Genomic DNA, 18793 nt, shown 5'->3' with positions numbered 1-18793 from the left:
AGTAAATAGAATCACTAGTGATAGCAAGAAAACAAATGAAGAAAGAACAGACTCACATGAAGTTGAATGTCTTTTAATTAAGGCAAAAACCTAGATTCTTATCATCTTCTCTTTCTGTTTTAAAGATCCTTCCCAAGTTACATAACTAATATTTCTCTCATAAAATGCTTCTCCATTATCTATCTCAAAGAGTCTGCAGCCTTCCTACATCTCTGTGAGAAGTGGTGAGGAGAGGGATTCAGCACCATTTCCCTTGCTCCAACCAACTTCTGAACATTCCATTTGGCTTTTCTCTCACCTATAAGCCCAAAGATTTTCTAACATGACTTTGCTTTGTTCATACATAAAAACGTACTCAACTTGGTTCTATTAACGAAATACTGTTGCAAAGACAATGACAAAATCATCCCATTAATTTTCATTAGATACATAATGTGTTAACTATTTTGAAAAACTTTCATACCTAGGGGCTGGCCCCGTGGCTGAGTGGTTAAGTTTGTGTGCTCTGCTGCAGGTGGCCCAGTGTTTCGTGGGTTCGAATCCAGGGCGCGGACATGGCACTGCTCATCAAACCATGCTGAGCCAGCGTCCCACATGCCACAACTAGAAGGACCCACAACAAAGAATATACAACTATGAAACGGCGGGGGGCTTTGGGGAGAAAAAGGAAAAAAAATAAAATCTTTAAAAAATAAAAAAATAAAAAATAAAAAAACTTTCATACCTATACTGTCATGAACAACAAACAATTCTTTAGAGCAAGACAAAGTTGAAATAAAAGAAGAATTGCATGGAGTTCCTTAAAGCAATCCTGTAATGCAGGACCGATAAGTACCTTCCTCATTTTGTAGAAAATGACATGGAAGGAGAGGGACAAAGAACTCTAACCAGCTGGTCAGCTGGTCAGCCCGGAGCTGTACCAGCATCTAGGCTTCAGGACGCCTATTCCTTTTTCTACTTCGACATATGGTGCTGTGTAAAATGTAGGCTATGCCTTCCTCAGCACCTCACTGCCAGTCTTTGTTGACATTTTTCTGATGATTTAGTACATAAATTGAATGGAAACACTTGATTCTGATAATCAGTTCCTTATTGACAATAAATACGTGAAGTCATTTATTCCGCAGATACTTATTTTCTTGGGAGCAAAGGGATGATAAAAATATTTTCTAACCTCCATAAGGTTTCTAGATAGTGGATGGAAAAATAGACATGTAAGTCAGGATGGTGACAAGCATACGATTTATATTCAAAGTAAGATGAAAGCACTGAAAGGAGATTAATTTTACTGAATACTAAATGTGGCTGACTTTTAAATTTTAGAACATCTGAATGCATGAATATGTTTCTTCAGCCAAATAGAACCTCAAAAGCTGATTTTAAAGAGCACAGAATGTGTATTCCTGGGATTCCTAAAATTGGAATTTTGTTTTACTATACATGACAACTGAAAGCAGAACTTATAACATCTATGAAGCATTGTAGTGTCATTTAGTTTTGGGAATTTGTTCTAATGTGAAAATTGTACTTGACAATTTTCCTTCTTTCTTATAAAGAATTTTTGTGAGCTGTATTGTACTGCAAAGGTGACCATTGTCAAAGTCCGAGGGTAGTCAGAGCAGAGACCTATCATAAAGATTGTGAAGTACTACCCTGCCCAATATTTTTCTTAACCTGAGATTGAGAGTGGTTACTTGTCTAGACTGCATATGTGTATGTCTTTTTAGTCCAAATTATAGAAAAGTAGGTATAAATCTCACCAAATAAACACAAAAACAAATGTCTTATTTTCTTTTCAAAAGCCATTAAATTCAAATGTGAAACAAGATTTAGTACTGGTTATTTTTAGATCACTAGCAAACACAAGATTATCAATTTGGTCAATAAGATCTGAACGATTACAACAAAAACAAAACCAAGGAAAATGGCAAAAATTGAAATAGAATGGGTACTGAAATAGCATTTGCAAAGGATTGAAATCCTGCTTTGAAATGCTGTTTGCAAACACTCCTGGTGCTGTGTTGAGGGACTATCTGTCTGTATGTAGTTCACCGAGAAAGGCTGTTTGGCATAGAGGAATGAGCATGAAATCAACAGACTTGGGCTTTCTTCTTCACCCTGACAGAAACTTACTTTGAGGCAATTTTTCTAGAATTAAATTTATGCCATATAAAATTAGACAATAGACTTCATCATGTCCAAAAAACATTCTACTAGATAAAAAAATAACTGAGATATAATAGTTACACCCTTGGAGTAAGAAGACCTGGACTGAAATTCTGTACCAGCTGATTTACTAGCTCATCATGAATGAGAAATTTAAAATGTCTAATCTTTGTTTTTCAAGCTTTCAGTTGTGGATAATGATACCTAAATTCTCATGTTGCCTAACTCAAAGATAGAAAATACTTTTAAGAAGACCTTTTAAGGATTCATTAGGGGCTTAATACAAGTTTATTGATTGTTCATGAATCCATTTATCTTATGATGTCATTGATTCCTATTGCACATTTTTTTCTATTAGATGAGTCCACTTTGACTTGCTCATATTTCTTAGTCATATGATTCACAAGACATGAGGACCGGGATGCCCTAACAAAGCATCAAGGCCCATTCACATCCCTTTAAGAAAGAGCATATTAGAAAATCCAGACTGATATTTTGCCTCTATTTAGAAAGAATATCATAGCTGAGACTATTATAACTGCATTAAAAACTAAATAAACATCATCTGAGTAAAGATTCTTTATGTGGCATTTAAACCAAATTTAACACAAAAATTTGAATTTGAATCTGATTAAATGGTAGTAAACATTAGCATCTAGTTATGAGACTTCCTTTCAAGGTACCTTTACTCTTAATAAAATAATTTCATTTGAATGTGAGATTTGAATATGGATATAGTCTTGTATAAGGGCTAAAAACTAGATTGTTTCCTAAGACTTGTTAATGGTAAGAAATTAAAAAGAAGAAAAAGAGATTCCTGTGTTGTAGTAATAGGCACAAGGTGTGCTGCAGTAGAATAATCTACAAATAATGATATTACTCACCTTTATCATACTTCCATGCATTTTTGCTCACCTCATTAATTGTATCTTACAAACGATAAATATAGTGTCTCTATAATCTCAATTCCATTTCTTATACACAAAGCTCATGATAAAATGTGAACAAAGGGTGTTATGACCTATTGGGAAATGAATAAGAGAAATTAAGAAAGAAAACTAACATGCCAGGCCCAAGATAAGAACTGTATTTCCTCTCCAGGTAATAGATGGTTCCATTATTTTAGCAAGCTTCTTAATAGTCTCACTTTTACTATTAACAAGTCAGCTAAGTTTCTTATAAAAATATGCTATATTAAAAGAAAATGTATACTGAGAATTACATTCCTTGTAGGAAAAAATATTATAAATGATAAACGTTTATTTGAGGGTCAGAAAAGTAAAATATGTGGAAAGCCCATTAGATTGATAATCCTTTGCACTAAATGGATTTTTCTTTAAAATATGAACAATTATCTCTTATGTCAATTAAGAATAAGAAAAATAAAAGGTTTTATTTTACTTTACTTATTCCTTCTTCAATGCTCTTCCTTTTTTTATGAAGATCCAAATATTTGACCAAACTATTTTTCTTCTCTCTAAAGAACTATTAACATTTCTGGCAATGCAGGTCTACTGGCAACAAATTCCCTCAATTTATATTTTTCAGAGAAAGTCCTGGTTTCCCCTTCACTTTTGAAGGATTACTTCACCTGGTATAGAATTCTACGTTGGTAGTTCCTCTTGTTCAGAGACTTTCTCCTCAGCCATGTCACAACTATTATTAAGCCTATCAAAGATATTCTTCACTTCTGCTGCAGTTTCTTTTTTAATGCCTAGCAATTTTCTTTGGTCTTTCTTAGGATTTCCATGTCTGTGCTTACGTTGTATATCTGTTCTTGCATGCTGTCTACTTATCCATTTTGAACTTGTAGCATATTAATCATAGTTGCTTTAAAATCATGATCTGTTAATTCCAACATCCATGCCATGTCTGGATCTAGTGCTTGCTTTGTCTCTTCAAATCGTGTTTTTGTATTTTGGTATGCCTTATAATTTTTTCTTGATAGTCAGATATGTTGTACTAGGTGAAAGAAACTGCTATAAGTAGGCCTTTAATAATGTGGGGGTGAGGTGTGAGGGGAGGGGAAGTGTTCTATAGTCTTATGATTAGGTTTGTGTTTTAGTGAGCCCGTGCTCTGACTGTGAACTTCACAAGTGTGTCTCATTTTTTTCTCCCCTCCTAGGTGGGATAAGATGACTAGAGTGGGCTGGAGTTGATATTTACCTTCCTCCAGGTCAGTTAGTCTCTGCAATACCCCAGTAGGTTGGGTTCTGTTTTACAAGTTTGCCCTGAAGGCAGGCCTTGTTAAGAACAGAGTGCTGTCTGGTGTCTTTCAAAATGGTTCCTTTTCCCCTCCCACTTCTGGAAGTCCAGAGGGACTTTCTCTGACATTTACTGTTGCCACCTAGTCAAGCTCCTAGAGGTAAATCTTACAATATTGTGGAAGCTGTCTCCCTATGACTAGGTCTCCCTAGAGTTTTTCTCAAAGTTATCTGAACTGAGCCATCAGTAATTAGTCAGCTACAGCTCACGTTTTTCTACCCAACACTGGTTCCTGTGATGGTTTCTCTGAGTCTCTGTTCTGGGAAGCTGCAACTCCCTGTATTAACCTATTTGTCTCAACCATTATGGGGACAGTGGTTTGCCCTGTGTCCTTCCCTCTCTCATGGATCCAAGAAAAGTTGATTTTTCAGTCTGCAGGCAGACTAATATTGATATTGAGGATATATCAATAGAATCCTCAGAAAGTGAAAAGCAGTTACAACAAAGACTGAGCACAAAACAAAACAATATCTAAGTACTGGGGGCCAACTACAAAGGTGTAACAGAGAGATAATTAGAAAACCTGAAGGAACAGACAGAAACCAACAAAAGAAACATTTAAAACAATAATGACTGAGAAGTTCCCCAAATCGTTTACTTGTTGTTAGGATGGAGTGGTGATTTCCAAGATCCTTACATGCAGAACAGAAACCAGAAGTCTGGTTTGTCTTTTCATTATTTTAAAAATGTCATTCAAAAAGCAGAAGTTTTAAATTTTGATGAACCCAGTTCATGATTTTTTTCTTTTTTTGATGTGCCATTAGTGTCATATCTAAGGAATCTTTGCCTAATTTGAGGTCAAAAATATTTTCTCATGTTTTATTTTTCCAGAAATTCAATATTTTTTTATTTTACATTTAAGTTTATGGATCAAAGTGTTTTGTTGATTTTTTTTGTTTTGCTTTGCTTTTTTGCATGTGGATATACAATTGCTACAGTGAGATATATAGATATATAAATGTATGTATGTGTGTGTGTGTATATATCTTTTTTGATAATTTATCTTTCTCCACTGAGAAACAACTCCACTGAGTTGTCTTCAACTTTTTTTGAACATATATGTTAACCATATATGTATGGATATATTAAAGACTTTATTCTGTTACATTGCTATATTTTTCTATCTTGATGCCAATGCCACAATTTTTTAATTTTAAAATAAGCTGTGAGGTAGGTAATGTTAGCCCCCTTCTTCATTTTCTTCAAAGTAGTTTAGAGTATTCTAGGTTATTTTCATTTCCATATGACTGACAGAATCTGCTTCTCAATTACAGAAAAAGTCTGCTAGGATTTGATTGGAATTGCATTGAATCTATAGATCAATTTGTAAAGGTTTGAATTATTAACAATGTTTAGTTTTCCAACCCATGAAATAGGTTCCTTTCTATTAATTTATTTTATTTTATTTTTTTAAGATTTTATTTTTCCTACCAAAGCTCCTCAGTACATAGTTGTATATTTTTAGTTGTGGGTCCTTGTGATTGTGGCATGTGGAATGCTGCCTCAGCATGGCTTGACAAGCAGTGCCATGTCCGCGCCCAGGATTCAAACTGGTGAAACCCTGGGCTGCTGAAGCAGAGCGCGCAAACTTAACCGCTTGGCCACCGGGCCGGCAGCAATTAACTTAGATTTTAATTTATCTCAGCAATGTTTCATAGTTTTAATATAGGTCCTGTATATCTTTTATCAAATTTTTCCCTATTTAATATCCTTAAGTATTTCATGTTATTCGAAAGCCATTTTTTCTTTAATTTAAATGTTCAATTCTTTGTTGTTAGTATATGTAAATACAAATGATTTTCATAGTGTTATTATATCCTGCAACTTTGCTAAACTTATTTATTAGTTCTAAAAGAATTTTGATAGATTCCATGAGATTTTCCATTGGCAATCATGTAATCTGCAAATAAAGACAGTTTCACTTCCTTTCCAATCTAGATGTATTTTCCCCACTTGTTTCACTGCACAGGTTAGAACCACCAATATAATGCTGTTTCCAAATAGTGAACAAAGATATCCTTTTCTTGTTCATGATTCAAAGGGCAAAGCATTCAATCTTTTATGATTAAGTTTACTGTTAGTTCTTGTTCTCTACCTCTCCCCTCCACCTCTCAGGTTGAGAAATTTTCCTTTTATTCCTAGTATGACAAGACTTTTCATCAGCAGTGGATGTTTGGTTTTGTCAAGTGAATTTTCTGCTTCTGTGAACATCATTCAGCACCCCTTTACTAATTTGTTAGTATGCTGAATTATATGGATTGATGCCTGCCAGGCATTCCTGGGGTAAATCTCAACTTGTTCATGATGTTTGTTCATACCTGTTTGATATGTTGTTGAATTTGCTTTCCTAAAACTTGGTTTAGAATTTTCACACATCTTAATAAGGGATATGGGTGTTTGGTTTTCTTTTCTTGCAGTGAGTTTATTGGATTTTGCTATGAGAATATCTTGGTCTCATAGAATGAGTTGGAAAGTATTCCCTCTTCTTCAATTTTCTGTAAGATTTTATATAGAATAATTACTATTTTTTCTTCTTTATTGATAGAAGTCACTAGTAAAGACATATAGACTTGGAATTAGTTTGTGCACTACTGTTAGGACTACATAGATTATGCATTTCTTCCTGAATGAACGTTGGCCGTTTGTGTATTTCGAAGAACTTGTCCATTTCATTGAATTTGTTGAGTCTATTGGCATGAAGTTATTCACAATATTCTCTTTTTTGCTTAACATCCATAGAATAGTCACCAATGTCATCACTTTTATTCCTAATATTAGTAATTTGTGTCACCTCTCCTTTTTTCCAGATCTCATCCTGCTAGAGTCTTGTCAAATATTTTATATTCTCAAAGAATCAGCTTTTGGGTGTACTGATTTTCTTGATTTCTTTCTTAGTATCTATTTCATTGACTTCTACTGTGATTTTTAATATGTCTTTTCTGTTCCTTATTTTGGGTTTTATTTTCCTTTTTTTTCTAGTGGCCTAACATGGCAGTTGGGGTCACTGATTTTAGAGGTTTCTTCTTTTTTTTAACGATTGGCACCTGAGCTAACATCTGTTGCCAATCTTCTCTTTGTTTCTACTTTCTCTCAAACAGCCCCCCTCCATGCATATTTGTATGTCCTAGTTGTAGGTCCTTCTAGGTGTGCCACATGGGATGCCACCTCAGCATGTCCTGATGAGTGGTGCTAGGTGCGCACCCAGAATGTGAACCGGTGAAAGCCTGGAGCAGGTGAACTTAACCACTCGGCCATGGGGCTGGCCCTCTTCTATTTAGAGTAGATGTTTACTGCTATATATTTCCCTCTAAGTACTGTTTTCAGCATCCCACACACTTTGACAGGTTGCTTTCCCATTTTCACTAAGCTGAAAATACAGTTTTTCCAGATATTTGCTATTTTTCACATATCTTTCCATTATTGATTTCTAATTTAATTCTATTTTATAGAATTTGGAGAAAATACTCAGTATGACTTGGTTCCTTTTTAAATTTATTGAGACTTCTTTTATGGTTCAGAATATGGTTTACATACATAGATGTTTTCAATGTATTGTAAGAAGATGTTTTGTTTACTTTTTTGTTTACTACTTATCGCCTCTTTGTTCCAGTTTTTATTTTTCCTTTTCTGCCTTCTTTCAGACTAATTATTTTTTTAAGATTCCATTTCATTTCTTCTGTTGGTTTATTAGTTATAACGTGTTATTTTAATGTGCTTTAAAATGTCTTTAGCTTATCACCGTCTATCTTCAAGTGATATCATAGTACTTTACATTAAAATAATACTCTTCTATTTCTCCATTCCCATACTTTGGGCTGTTGTTGTCATACAGTTTATTTTAAATATGTTAAAACCTCAGTATTTATCTTTTAAAAATAATCAAATAAGAAGCAATTGTATACTGACCCAGATAATTGCCTTTCCTGGAGTTCCTTCTTCACACGTGTAATGTGATATTTCCACCTGATATCATCTTCCTCTGCCTGAAGAATTTCCTTCACCATGTCTGTCTAGTGAAGAACTGTTGTAGATGAATTCTTTCCACTTTTGTATGTCTGAAAAAGTCTTTATTTCACTGTTATTCTTGAAACATATTTTCTCTGGGAAACTCTAAATTGAAAGTTTCCCTGCTTTTCATCAGTTTTAAAGCTGTTCCAAAGTCTTCTAACTTGCAATTTTTTAGATGAGAAATCTGCTGTCATCCTTATTTGTGCACTGTCATCTTTATCTTTGTTCTACTGTATGTAATTTATCTTTGTTCATTGGATCTTGATAAAAATTTCTGTTTATTATTGGTTTTGAACAATTTAATTATGACTTGAGATAGTTTTCTTCATATATATTATACTATGGCTGCATTGAGCTTCTTGGACCTGTGAAGTTTATAGTTTTAATAAAATTAGAAAATTTCAGGCTATTATATCTTAAAATATGTTTTTCCATCTCTCAGTCTCTCACTATATATATATTAGATTGGTTGAAATTGTGTCTCATGTTAATGATGCTGTGTTAATTATGTTTATTTTTTCTATGTGTTAATTTGATAATTGTTATTGTTTGTCTGTAAATTCATTAATTTCACCTTCTGCATGTATAATCTGCTGTTAATCCATCCAGAAACATTGTAATTTTACCTTTGGAAGCTTGATTTGGGTCTTTTTATAACTTCCGTGTCTCTACTTAAAATTTTGAACATATGCAATAGTTGTAATAACTAATTTAATGTCCCTGTCTAGTAATTCTAACATCCTGTCAATTGTGGATGAATTGTGACTTGAGGTCTCCTACCTTACTACCAGCCTGGATTAAGCCTCATCTGTGCTAACCAGTAGATGTGTAATATGAAAGTCTTCTCTGAGCCTGTGAAACTCCTGGCACAAAGTAGCCACCAACTTCAGGCTAGAACTGAGTTAAGATGGCATTGGCAGGGAATGCTCTTATTCCAGCCACCTGCTGCATACACTGGTTGCTTAGGTGAACCTTCTTCTCTTCCTTCCTCTAGGCTAGCACAATACACAGTGGCTTGGAGCCCACCATGTATCTATTTATCTCAGCAAGTGCTTTGGTTACCTGTTCAGGAGATGAGAAATAGATGAAGCCAAACCCTTTGCTTCTCCCATCCTCCTGCATTACCTTTGGTCATTGATCCAAAAGAGGAAAACTCTTTCCATAATTTCTCATCATCAGTGGTGTCATCGAAGTGCTTAATGTAGAGATTCATGCTGATAGCCACAATTTTCCCTTGTTTCAGCTCTTCAAATTTCCGTTTTAACGCAGCCTGATGTTCCACTTTGTTCTGTGCATGACACACAAAAGTGGTTTTCCCACTGATTTCCTTTCCATTCATCCCTTCCAGAGCCTTATTGGCATCCTGCTGTTTTTTGTAACTCACAAAGACAAAGCCTTTGGATTTCCCACTAGGATCTCTGATCCCTTTGACACTTAGGCTCTTACAAAACTGGTTGAACAGCTCTTTCAGACTCTCACCATCTAGCTCTTCCCCAAAGTTTTTGATATATTGCCATATTCCCTGACTTTGGCTCCAAGCTTGGCTTCCTGCTGTTTTCTCCTTTGGAGACTGGAATCTGCTCACAAACATTTTGCAGTCATTGAGGAGCATGCCATTTATCTTCCTGATGCCTTGACAGCAGCCTCTTAGGTCTCAAAGAGGATGAAGGAATAACCCGTAGAGCTGTTCTCATCATACACCATCTTGCAGGGCAGAATGATTCCAAAAGCAGAAAAAGTATCATAAGTACTTTATTATCTATAGATTTGTCCAGGTTCATTTTTTTTTTAATTGAGCTAATGACAGGTTACAATATTGTGAAATTTCGGTTGTACATTATTGTCTCTCAGTCGTGTTGTAGGTGCACTCCTTCACCTTTGTGTCCACCCCACACCCCACCTTTCCCCTGGTAGCCACTAATCTGTTCTCTTTGTCCAGATGTTTAAATTCCTCATATGAGTGGAGTCATACAGAGATTGTCCTTCTCTATCTGGCTTATTTCACTTAACACAGTTCCCTCAAGGTCCATCCGTGGTGTTGCAAATGGGATGATTTTGTTCTTTTTTATGGTTGAGTAGTATTCCATTGTATATATATATATATATACAACATCTTCTTTATCCAATCATCAGTTGATGGGAACTTAGGTTGCTTCCACCTCTTGGCTATTGTAAATAATGCTGCAATGAACATAGGGGTGCCCATGAACTTTTAGAATTGCTGACTTCAAGCTCTTTGGATAGATATCCAGTAGTGGGATAGCTTCGTTGTATGGTAGTTCTATTTTTAATTTTCTGAGGAATCTCCATACTTCTTTCCATAATGGCTGCACCAGTTTGCATTCCCAACAGCAGTGTATGAGCGTTCCTTTTTCTCCACAACCTCTCCAACATTTGTTACTATTTGTTTTAGTTATTTTTGTCATTCTAATGGGTATAAGGTGATATCTTAGTGTAGTTTTGATTTGCATTTCCCTGATGATCAGCGATGATGAACATCTTTTCATGTGCCTATTGGCCATCCATATATCTTCTTTGGAGAAATGTCTGTTCATGTCTCCTGCCCATTTTTTTATCGGGTTGTTTGATTTTTTGTTGTTGAGTTCTGTGAGTTCTTTATATATTATGGATATTAAGCCTTTGTCGGATGCATGACTTGCAAATAATTTTTCCCAGTTAGTGGGCTGTTTTTTTGTTTCAATCCTATTTTCCTTTGCCTTGAAGAAGCTCTTTAGTCTGATGAAGTCCCATTTGTTTATTCTTTCGATTGTTTCCCTTCTCTGAGAAGACATGGTGTCTGAAAATATCCTTTTAATACTGATGTCAAAGAGTGTACTGCCTACATATTCTTCTAGAAGCCTTGTGGTTTCAGGTCTCACTTTAGGTCTTTGATCCATTTTGAGTTTATTTTGGTGAATGGTGAAAAAGACTGGTCAATTTTCATTTTTTTACATGTGGCTTTCCTGTTTTCCCAGCACCATTTGTTGAAAGGACTTTCTTTTCTCCATTGTATGCCCTCAGCTGCTTTGTTGAAGACTAGCTGTCCATAGATGTGTGGTTTTATTCCCAGACTTTCAACTCCGTTCCATTGATCTGTGCACCTGTTTTTGTACCAGTACCATACAGGTTTGATTTCTGTAGCTTTGTAGTGTATTTTAAAGTCAGGGATTGTGATGCCTCCAGCTGTGTTCTTTTTTCTTCTCAGGATTGCTTTAGCAATTCGGGGTCTTTTGTTGCCCCATAAGAATTTTAGGATTCTTTGTTCTATGTCTGTAAAGAATGTCATTGGGATTCTGATTGGGATTGTGTTGAATCTGCAGATTGCTTTAGGTAGCATGGACATTTTAACTATGTTTATTCTTCCAATCCATGTACATGGAATGTCTTTCCATCTCTTTATGTCATCATCCATTTCTTTCAGAAAAGCCTTGTAATTTTCATTATATAAGTCTTTCACTTCCTTAGTTAAATTCAACCCAAGGTATTTTATTCTTTTTGTTGTGATTGTGAATGGTATTGTGTTCTTGAGTTCTTTTTCTGTTAGTTCATTATTAGAGTATAGAAATCCTATGGATTTATCTAAATTGATTTTATACCCTGCAACTGCTGTAGTTGTTCATTACTTCTAAAAGTTTTCCAATGGATTCTTTGGAGTTTTCTCTATATAAGATCATGTCATCTGCAAACAGCTAGAGTTTCACTTCTTCCCTCCCTACTTGGATTCCTTTTGTTCCTTTATCTTGCTTGATTGCTCTGGCCAGGACCTCCAGTATTATGTTAAATAAGAATGGTGATAGAGACCATCCTTGTCTTGTTCCTGTTTTCCGTGGGATGGCGCTCAGTTTTTGCCCATTGAGTATGATGTTGGCTGTGGGTTTGTCATACATGGCTTTTATTATGATGAGGTAGCTCCCTTCTATGCCCATTTTGTTCAGAGTTTTTATCATAAATGACTGTTGGATCTTGTCAAATGCTTTCTCTGCATCTATTGAGATAATCATGTGGTTTTTATTGCTCAGTTTGTTGATGTGGTGTATCACGTTGATTGATTTGCAAATGTTGAACCATCCCTGTGTCCCTGGTATGAATCCTACTTGATCATGATGAATGATCCTTTTCATGAATTGCTGAATTCGGGTTGCCAAAATTTTGTCGAGAATTTTTGGATCTACCTTCATCAGCAATATTGGCCTGTAGTTCTCATTTTCAGTGCTGTCCTTGTCAGGCTTTGGTATCAGCGTGCTTTTGGCCTCGTAGAATGTGTTAGGTAGTGTTCCATCCTCCATAATTTTTTGGAACAGCTTGAAAAAGATAGGTATTAAATCCTCTCTGAAAGTTTGATAGAATTCCCCAGGAAAGCCATCTGGTCCTGGGGTTTTATTCTTTGGGATGCTTTTGATTGCTGTTTCAATCTCTTTGCTTGCAATTTGTCTATTCAAATTGTCTGCTTCTTCTTGGCTAAGCTTTGGGAGATTGTAGGAGTCCAAGAATTTATGTATTTCCTCTAGATTATCCATTTTGCTGGTACATAGTTTTTCATAATATTCTCTTATAATCCATTGTATTTCTGCAGAGTCTGTTGTTATTTCTCCTCTTTCATTTCTGATTTTGTTTATTTGAGCTTTCTCCCTTTTTTTCTTTGTTAGTCTGGCTAGGGGTTTGTCAATTTTATTTGTCTTCTCAAAGAACAAGCTCTTTGTTTCATTGATCCTTTCTACTGCCTTTTTTGTTTCAATAGCATTTATTTTTGCTCTGATTTTTATTATTTCTCTCCTTCTGCTGACTTTGGGCTTTGTTTGTTCTTCTTTCTCTAATTCAGTTAGGTGTAGTTTAAGATTGCTTATTTGGGATTTTTATTGTTTGTTAAGATGTGCCTGTATTGCGATGAATTTTCCTCTTAATTCAGCTTTTGCTGTATCCCATATGAGTTGGTATAGCATGTTGTCATTTCATTTGTCTCCAGGTAGTTTTTGATTTCTTCTTTAATTTCTTCAATGATCTATTTCTTGTTCAATAGCATATTGTTTAGTCTCCATATCCTTTTGCATTTCTCAGCTTTTTTCTTGTAATTAATTTCTAGCTCTAAAGCATTATGATTGGAAAAATGCTTGTTATTATTTCAATTTTTTTTAAAATTTGCAGAGGCTTGCCGTGTTTCCCAACATATGGTCTATCCTTGAGAATGTTCCATGCATGCTTGAGAAGAATGTGTATTCTGTTGTTTTTGGATGAAGTGTTCTATATATGTCTATTAAGTCCAACTGTTTGAACTTTTCATTTAGCTCCACTATTTCTTGGTTGATTTTCTGTTTGGATGATCTGTCCATTGATGTGAGTGGGGTATTGAGGTTCCCTACTATTATTGTGGGTTTTTTTGATATCGTCTTTTAGGTTTGTTAATAGTTGCCTTATGAACTTTGGTGCTCCTGTGTTAGGTGCATAGATATTTATAAGCGTTATTTCTTCTTGAGGAAGTGTCCCTTGATCGTTGTATATTGGCCCTCTATGTCTCTCTTCATCTGCCTTATATTGAAGTCTGTTTTGTCTGATATAAATATTGTGACACCTACTTTCTTTTGTTTGCTATTAGCTTGGAGTATTGCCTTCCACCCCTTCACTCTGAGCCTGTGTTTGTCCTTGGAGCTGAGTTGTGTTTCCTGGAGGCAACAAATTGTTGGATCTTGTTCTTTAATCCATTTTTCCACTCTGTGTCTTTTTATTAGAGAGTTCAATCCATTTACATTGAGTGTGAGTATTGGTGCATGAGGGCTTAATGCTGTCATTCTGTTGCTCGTTCCCCAGTTTTCCTGTGTTTCCTTTGTTCTTGTCCTCTGTTTTAGCCTACCCATTGACTTCTGCAGTTTCTTATGCTGGATTTCTTAGATTTTTCCTTATTTGTGTTTTGTGTCTCTGTTCTGTTTTTTAATTTAGTGGCTAACCTGAAATCTGTATTCAAAATCTTGTGTATAACATAGTCCATTTTCTGGTGGTCTCTTATTTACTTAGCCTAGACTGTTTCAGTCCCTTTCCTCCTTCCCTCCTAAATTATTATTTTCATCTCTTATTCCAACTTGTGTTGTGAGTTTGTGGTTAGAATGATAAGATTGTCTTTGCTTTGGTGATTTACTTCCCTTTATCCTAATGCTATAGTTGAATATTTGCTATCCTATTCCGATTCTATCTATTTGTCTCCCTACTCTCTGTTTTGTGACCCTTTTCTCCTTTTTTTTCTTTTTTCAAGTATGAGAGCCTTCTTAAGGATTTCTTGTAGTGGAGGTCTTGTGACTGTGAAGTCCCTTAGCTTTTGTTTGTCTGCAAAAGATTTAATTTCTCCCTCATATCTGAAGGATATTTTTGCTGGATAGAGTTTCTTGACTGACGATTTTTATCCTTTAAAGTTTTGAATATGTCATTCCAATCTCTCCTTGCTTGTAAGGTTTCCGTAGAGAATTCCACTGAAAGTCTGATAGGGGTTCCTTTATAGGTTATTTTCTTCTGCCTTGCTGCCCTGAATATTCTTTCTTTGTCATTCATTTTTGCCATTTTTACTACTATATTCCTTGCAGTAGGTCTTATTACATTGACAAATCTAGGAGATCTGAAAGCTTCCTCCACACACATTTCTCTCTCAATCCCTAGATTTGGGAAGTTCTCTTCTATTATTTCGTTGAGCACACTTTCTGCTCCATTTTCCTTTTCCACGTCCTCAGGATTTCCAATTATTCTTAAGGTTCATTTTCTCATTGAGTCAGCTATTTCTCAGAGATTTCCTTCAGTTTTTTAAATTCTTATTTCTCTTTCTTCCTCTGTCTGGAGCCATTCAGCCTGTCTATCTTTGATTATGCTAATTTGCTCCTCTATGGTGTCTACACGGGCATTCAGGGAATCCGTATTCTGTTTTATCTGATCCATTGCATTTTTCATCTCTAGTATTTCTGATTGATTCTTCTTTATAGTTTCAATCTTTTTTGTGAAGTAACTCTGGAACTCATTGACTCATTTCTCTATATTTCCCTTTACCTCATTGAGTATTTTTATGATAGCTATTTTGAACTCATTTTCACTTAGTTTACCTATATTCAAATCCTCAGGACATACTTCTGTGTTTTTATTGTTTTCCTTGTGGACTGGAGCTTTTATAAATTGCTTGATGGTAGAGGAGCATTTTTTGCACATGATGCTATTATTTGGTTGCAGTTACAGCCTGTCGCCACTAGATTGGGGTTAAGAGCCGCACGTTCTGAGCCCGCCACCTTCAGCTGCAATGGCGGCGCTCAGCGCAGGTTGGGGGAGGGGGAGCACTTTCTCTTGTGTGCCGACCTGGATTCAGATCAGCTCTCACTCTCTGGTCTCCCAGGGCCCTGGCTTGCTGGGGTTCCCCCACGGGAAAGCTTTCCCCCATTAGAGGGTTTCCACCGCACAGGTGGTGGGAGTCCTGGACAATCCCCAGATGCGTGGCCCCTTCCCTGCTCCTTCCCTCACCTGCAGCAGTGATCCCAGTCTCTAGGGGAGGGAGTGAAGTTCTCTCTTACCCTGTTCCAGCTCCTCCAAGGGCAGCTTCAGCCTCTCTGCCGTCTGTCATTTGGCTGCTGTGAGTCTCTGATGATTCCTGTTATTAGAATTTTTTTTTTTTTTGCTTGGAAAGTAGTTGCTCTTTTTGGTTGTAATTTGGAGGGGAGAGAGTCTTGGGTGAGCTCACGCTGCCATGTTGCTGACATCACTCCTGTCCAGGTTCTTGATGAAGAAATTTCCCACACCCAAATTTCTCAGAGGATCCTTCTGAGATTACATGACACAGAGTGGCTTTCCCTTAATCACATCAAAGTTTATGGTGTCTAAGTCTTGCTCCACATCAGCAGGCTGAGGGAAATTGACATAGCCATAACTCAGGGAGTGCAGGTAGTCATATCATGGCACACCTGGATGCACAGCACAAGCCCCGCAGCACTGAACTTTTCATACTGCACGCCCAGTGATGTCTGAGGACAGGCCATCCATGTTCAGGGAGGTGATAGCGTAGCTGCTGGCTGCAGCGTTCATTCATGTCCCCAGGCCCTACCACCTAGAGACTTGCCAGGAGGACGTCTTGTAGGAATCATACAGGTCAAAAGGGGCGGTCTTCTCAGAGCCAGCCTGATGGCATAGCAGTTAAGTTCCCACACTCTGCTTCAGTTGGATCTCCAGTGCAGACCTATGTGGTGCTTATTAAGCCATGCTGCGGTAGGCGTCCCAAATATAAAACAGAGGAAAATGGCCACACACCTTAGCTCATGGCTAATCTTCCTCAGAAAAGAAGAAAAGGATGGGGGCTCTTCTCAGAGCTGAGGCTCACACCTTGGCCCACAGGTGGCAAAGAGTGAAGATAAGAGGATTCGTCACAGGCTCAAAGAGATAGAGGACCAGAAAAAGGAGTTCAGGACAGCTTGTGGGAGACAGCGACACAGCAGACAAAAGGCTCTTAAAAGCAATGTGGCCCTTCCTGGGAGTTTGTAATTTTCAGTTGTCCTGGTTTGCAGCTCAAAAAAGAAAATTACAGTTGAGAATCCCCTCCAAACGCTAAAATTTATTCTAGAGGCTGCCAAATGATGCCCACGGCAGCATCCAGGAAATGCATTTCTCTACAAATATAGGCATCTGGCATCTGGCGGTTTAAGACTACAGCAGCCAGGGGAAGAGGGAAACAAAATATTTCCTATTGCAGACTATGCAAGCCCCGGGAAGGCTGAGCATGCAGCTACCCACCACGCTGGGGCCAGCACAGGGCATTTCAGACACATGGTGCACCCCAGCACACTGGGGGAAGGGTCTCTCTCTCTCTTTCTCTTTCTCTTGGGATTTTCTTTTCCCCGATTTTAAAGCATTTTCATTTTTTCTCTCTCTCTTTTTCTTCTTCAGGCTGCTGTGCCCAAAGTAACAGGGGATGCCATGACCTGGGGTGGAGAGATTATTTGATCTTTTTTATATCTGAATTTTAAGATCTTTTAGGTGAGACCATAACTATGTTTGAGCTCAAATCTAACCTTTTCCTACAACTAAAGAAAGATCCTTCTGTGCGCTCTACCCAAGGCCCCAGAAATGATGAGGTTTTGCATCTGCCTGGTGGGAAGAGTGTTGCCCCTGGCTCTATGAGCACTTAGTGTTGTTCTCTCCAATCCTTTCATGAGATTCTGTAGCATTCTGAACTTCCCTCACACACATGCAATGATCAGTGCTTTGCTCAGTAGCAAGGCTGGCTCTCTGCAGGTTTCTCAAGTTCTTGCTCTGTGCATCTTTCTCCTCTTTAATAATAGGTCCTCTAGTTAATGCTGTTTTAGTTTACTCACAATCTAAGCTCCATTTCCTCAACTCAGGAAGTTTTTTCAGGTTTACATTCTTCATCCTTTCCTGTATCCTGATGTGGAATCTTGCATGAAGCAGTATGCTTGGACCACAGCAACACTCATTTCATCTGTTTTCCATTTCTGAGGGTTCATCATCCTTCATAGTCTGATGTTCAGTGCCTTGAAATGTTTCATGGCTTTATCTTTTCTTTTCTTTTTTTTTTTTTTTTTTGGTTGTTTTAAAGTTTGGGGTAAATCCAGCCCTTGTGCATTTCATTTTCTGGCTTTCATGGATCGGTATAAATAGCCAGCTCTAATTCCTTCTGCTTTTTTGATATTTATGTCACTTTTGGGTTTGCTTTTACTGGCTGCTTTACTTCTTCTGTTCTCTTTGTACATTAGTCATTGTGTATAATAATAATGCTACACGTCAAAATCAACCAGGTGACAGGATGATCATTGTGATCAAATTGACCTGGGACCTAAACGGTTGAGCTGGGGAGTGTGAGACCTATCCTGTGTTAATTATAGCCTTGTCCTCCATGCTGGAAGTTTTCACTTACCCACTGAAGGAATATGGGCTGTCTCTCTCTACCTTTTCATTCAAGACACCCATTTCTTGCACTACCCATTACTTGGTGCAAGTCTTTTTGAGTAATTTGACAAGTGACAAACAGCTGAATGCTTGGGACTTAACAAAAATCCCAGTCTGTTACAATAGCTTATATGGCCCTTGAAGTCTCAATTAGTTTTTCCTCCATGAAGAACACCTCCGTGAAAAACACTCCGTGTGGAGTGTTTTTGTCTATGATAAGCCAGTGTTCTTCTTGTCTGTTCTTATACTTGGCATATGCCTCAAGATGGAAAACAGTCATTGATTCCTGCTCAGCTAGAAAGATCTCTTCACTTTCTGAAATTTAGTTTCTTTATATTCTTTTGAATCCCCAGATCTCTGAAGTCTTTGAAAACATATATGTATGTAATAATTTTTTAAAGTTACCTGTTTTTTCCAGTTGTCCTCTAGGGGTAAACTT

The 18793-nt window shown here is 36.9% G+C and overlaps 1 pseudogene; it reads right to left on the bottom strand.

Moving 5' to 3' along the window:
- Positions 1-9330: 9330 nt before the first annotated feature.
- On the bottom strand, positions 9331-16479 carry LOC103554412 (polyadenylate-binding protein 4 pseudogene; annotated as a pseudogene).
- Between the last annotated feature and the right edge of the window lie 2314 nt (positions 16480-18793).

Source organism: Equus przewalskii, chromosome 8, assembly GCF_037783145.1.
Source record: "Equus przewalskii isolate Varuska chromosome 8, EquPr2, whole genome shotgun sequence".
Classification (NCBI taxonomy): domain Eukaryota; kingdom Metazoa; phylum Chordata; class Mammalia; order Perissodactyla; family Equidae; genus Equus; species Equus przewalskii.
The sequence above is the reverse complement of the archived record's forward strand: the minus strand, read 5'-3'. Positions and strand labels throughout refer to the sequence as shown.